This window comes from Scomber japonicus, chromosome 22 (assembly GCF_027409825.1).
Source record: "Scomber japonicus isolate fScoJap1 chromosome 22, fScoJap1.pri, whole genome shotgun sequence".
Lineage (NCBI taxonomy): Eukaryota > Metazoa > Chordata > Actinopteri > Scombriformes > Scombridae > Scomber > Scomber japonicus.
The window spans coordinates 16,969,160-16,973,630 of record NC_070599.1 but is presented as its reverse complement, the minus strand read 5'-3'; the positions used below and the strand labels follow the sequence as shown (position 1 = coordinate 16,973,630).

Here is a 4,471-nt window from a genome sequence, read left to right as displayed (position 1 = left end):
AGTAAAAACACGATAATCTTGGGTTTAGTTTAGTTGAGTGTGAGTTTCTAGGGACAGGATCGATTTGATGAATTTCACCGGATGAAGTCGGAGATGTAAAATGAGCCAAGTAATAAGATTAAAATGAAATCTCACATTGAAAACATGGATTCAAATTATGAGACAAATACTCTGTAGGTAGTTTTTTCTTTGGTGTGACTCCTTGACGTCTTATTATCGTTTTTCTCAGTGATTATCAGTGCTCCTTAAGGTATAAAATCGCAACAGCCGGTATAAACTAGTAGATAAATGGCGCCATCTAGTGGAATAAACAGCACACCGTAAATGAACCACAATTCATACAAAGAATATGTAGTTTCACAGACACATTGTTGTATTTTTGCTGGGTTGTGTGTGAAATCTTTAAGATTAATATAATTATATTATTATAATATATTAATATAATTATATTAATCTTAAATTATTATAATATTGATATAAAATCAGTCTGCACACCACCAAGAAGAACTGGTTTAGACTCTTGACACTGCTGGAGATGGGTAATATTGATTTATAAGTGTGTTGTTCTGTTTGTGTATTTGTGTGATATAGGATTTGTACAATTTTACTATATTTTATTAGCAATATGTTATAAGATGAAATGGGAAAGAATTATAAACAAACAAAAAGTATTTAATTGATTTAATAGTGAACACATGATTTACAGTTTTTTTTATCATTTTAACTGTAGCATTTTTTCTTATTGGCCTTCTGGTAAGCTGATTTTCACTCTTATTGCTATATCTGCTTATTTGCTTTGCTAAAAAACCCAAAACCAATACTCTAATATGACTATACTATAATACTATACTGATACTCATTCCATTATTTTTGTTCCCCTTCAAATCCACAGTGCCAATGTCACCGACTCAACAACAGGGTAAAGACATTACTCTGGATGAAAAGAAAACTGAATAGTCAAACACTGAGTAATGTAATGATGAAAGGAGATAAAGAGGCAGAGGAAAATGGTAAGTGGAGACAGTCCGCGCATCACACAAAACATCTCAAATAAGTTTGTAAGTAATCGTAGTGGGGGTCAGAGTAGTGTGTCGTGTAGTGTATTAATGAAGACAGTACATATTCAAGCATCATAAGATAAAATCCAAACAGCAAGTCTGAAGATTTGAATTAAATGAAAAAAGACAATGCTACCTTTAAACCTGCAGTGAGGAACTTTTACATAGTAAATGAATATCTGTTACATTGCCAAATGAGTTCACACAATTAAACCGTCGAGCTGTCAGTATACTGGTGATATTGATCTGGTGTTGGCTTTGGATGAATCCATACAGCACATACTCTATAGTCAGGTCAAGCGCACTAAGACATCAACCGGCTGAGGTGGCTAACTTCCTGTTCGCTCTTTGCTAACTTGAATGGGGATAAAATAATTTAATTGTGTGGCTCGTCTAGATTTTCCAAATGTTATTGGACCGAATGGATTAAATTTTGATTGTGAAATTATTAATTTCGTGGGGTAATGTGACACTCAAAACTATTTATCCTCCTTTCACAGCTGTAGTGCTGAAGTAGGCCACAGCATGTAAAGCAGTCAACAGTGTTTTTGTAATTACTCTCACTTCCAGAGGAGGGAGACAGAAGTCCCACACTCCAAATTTAATTGTGTTAGGAAAGATAAACCACCGAAATCAACAGAATTTTGTTCAAAATTAACCATCAGTTGTTTTTTGACTACTGATCAAAACTTTAACTTTAACTTTGACCTCTCTTATGTTATTCAAAAACAGTCAGTATGTTTCCAACTCTTTTACAATCATTTATTTTTGTTAATGATCAGATGTTGCAGCTGCTATACAAACAGGATTGTCTTTCATTAGTTATTTTTCTAGTAATGCTCACCTTTTACGTGTGAACATGGCAACAATGTGTGTCTATGCAGAATCACTGAGCCATGTTTCTCCTCCAATAATAGGCTACATTACTTAGATAACTGTAAATAAATCATAGTTCAGTTCAGCATTTTATGAGTAAAAGTAAACAGTGTAATGACACTGACTTTTTCTTAAGGTCTCCAACCACCGAGACGTTACGGCCTGCGTAATCAGGGAGCCACATGTTACCTCAACAGTGTCCTACAAGTTCTCTTCATGACAACAGAGATCCACGACAGGTTTGAAATAGCTGCTGTCCTTAAATATAAATACTAATATAATGTATATAGCATAAGTACAAATAAGCAGAATAATTAAAAAATAAACTAAATATTATATTAAATATCACTCATATCATATCAATTACTGCACAAATCCCTGGTTCAGCTCCAGCCAGGGACGTTTGTTGCATGTTGTATCCATCGCTGTCATTTTGCCTGTCAACCACTTTACTGCCTGCTATTCAATAAATGCCTATGCCTATTCATATGGATGTCTTAAACTTACAAAACTCCACCAGTGAGCATGTTAATACAAACAGTAACCGAATAAGTACAATTAACTGAGAAACTACTCTCTCCCTCAAGGTTGGATCAAAACATAAAAACAGATCTGCAGCTGAAAAACATCTTTGAAAAGTTGAAACAAACAACATGTGGAACAGAAACTATCACAGACATATTTGAGATTCAAAATGGTAAGTTGGACAATAATACGTAATAATCAAAGCTCAAGACTCAATCTATATGTAAATCACATATCAGCAGTGAATTCAGTGAAATGATGAAATTAATAATCAGATTAAATGTAATGTATTCTTTTAAAGTTTATGAACAACATGATGCAGCTGAATGCCTCGAGATGATTTTATGCAAGATTAGCAAACAAGCCTCTGAGGTGAGCACTTATAAAATATACACAGGTGGACAAATCAGAATGCAAAGTAATGATGTATTTTTATTTTTAAAGGCTTTCAAAGGAGAGCTCACAATCAGAATAAAATGCTCTGAAGGCCACAGTATCAACGAAGAGACAGATCCATTCTTCACTCTTCCAGTTTCACTGCCAGATGATTTGAACACAGTCTACAGTGTGGTGAGCCAGAGTTTAAAGATCAGAGCTCTAGTTTTGTATTTATGTGATGTGAGCTGAAGATTTTATCAGAACATTTGTTTTTTGTTTGTTTGTTTTACAGAAAACAGGTTTTAACAGTGTTTTCCAGTCTGAATTATTCAGTGGAGACAACAAGGTGTACTGCAATGAGTGTAATACATTTACAGATGCAACCAAAGTGAGTTTCACCTTAAACACAAATTGTAGGCAGGCCAAATTTGAAATAGAAATCAATCACTTTTATGTTGGTTTACAATACTGTGATCAAAGGACATAGTGTTTATTAATGTTTCTTGTGTTTTTTAGGAATGTGAGATGGTGAAATTTCCCCAAATTTTGACTCTACTCTTGAAGAGATTTGACTTTGACTACTACACCTTGTCACATGTCAAGTCAGACTGCTGTGTGGATGTACCACACACATTACAGATTAAGTCAAGGAGAAGTAACTTTTATATATGATTCATATCTGAATGATGATGTGCCTTATATTTGCTTTTAAAACCTTTTTATTTTCTGACTGTGATCTTCACTGTAGAAAAAGAAGTATGAACTCTATGGAACGGTGAATCACTGGGGCAGTATAAGAGGAGGACATTACACAGCCACCATCCGGTCTAATGAGGAAGAAACCTGGTACAAGTTTAATGACACCAGTGTCTACAAGGTAAAGTGGATTTTACCGTTTCCACACAATGAGGATGAGAGACATTCAAAACATACCAACAGAAATTTGTTTACATTGTTTTTGTTTTGGTTGAATGGTTAGGATGAAGAACTCAAGAATATTTACAAGTAAGTTTCATTAAATCCAATAAGTCTGACATATAGCACATTATCTTATGCAGAAACGTTGTAAACTTCTGTTGTTCTGTGCTAAAACTAAATTCAAAATTGTTGTTCACCAGCTCCAGGACTGCATATCTACTTGTGTACAGAGGTAAGATCACAAATGTTATAAAGAAATCAACAGAAAGCTACGACTGTGATATTAACTAATAACTAAATATATTATTTTTCCTGCACTTAAAATTCAGAGTGTCAGAAGACCAATTCAGAAAATCTGAAAGCTGAAATGAAAAAACAACGTGGTGAAGACACAATTCAAGAGCCACAAGGAGACAAGGTGGGAAACACAGGAACACCAGACACAGATGAAGAAAAACAACAGGTGGACCAAAATGGAGAGGATGAAAGAAGAAGAAGCAGAGGAAGAAGAAACGGAATCAGAAGAAGAAGAAACAGAAAAAGAAGAAGCAAAAGAAGTAGTAGAAGAAGAAGCAAAAGAAGAAGAAGAAGAGGAGGAGGAAGATGAAGAATAAATAAAGTCTGGCCCCTCGTCCCCCATTCCTTTACCTTTTGCTCCTAATACTCTTACCCCCTCTAATTGATTAATTTTGTTAAGTGGACCCTTGATTTGATCT

At 34.5% G+C, this 4,471-nt stretch overlaps 1 long non-coding RNA gene across 1 annotated transcript; it reads left to right on the top strand.

Moving 5' to 3' along the window:
* The first annotated feature begins 3,689 nt into the window (after window positions 1-3,689).
* Window positions 3,690-4,249, top strand: LOC128384030 (uncharacterized). The gene is made up of 4 exons (XR_008324024.1): window positions 3,690-3,714; window positions 3,817-3,842; window positions 3,956-3,987; window positions 4,085-4,249. It is a non-coding gene; the product is annotated as an uncharacterized LOC128384030 (long non-coding RNA).
* The last annotated feature ends 222 nt before the right edge of the window (window positions 4,250-4,471 follow it).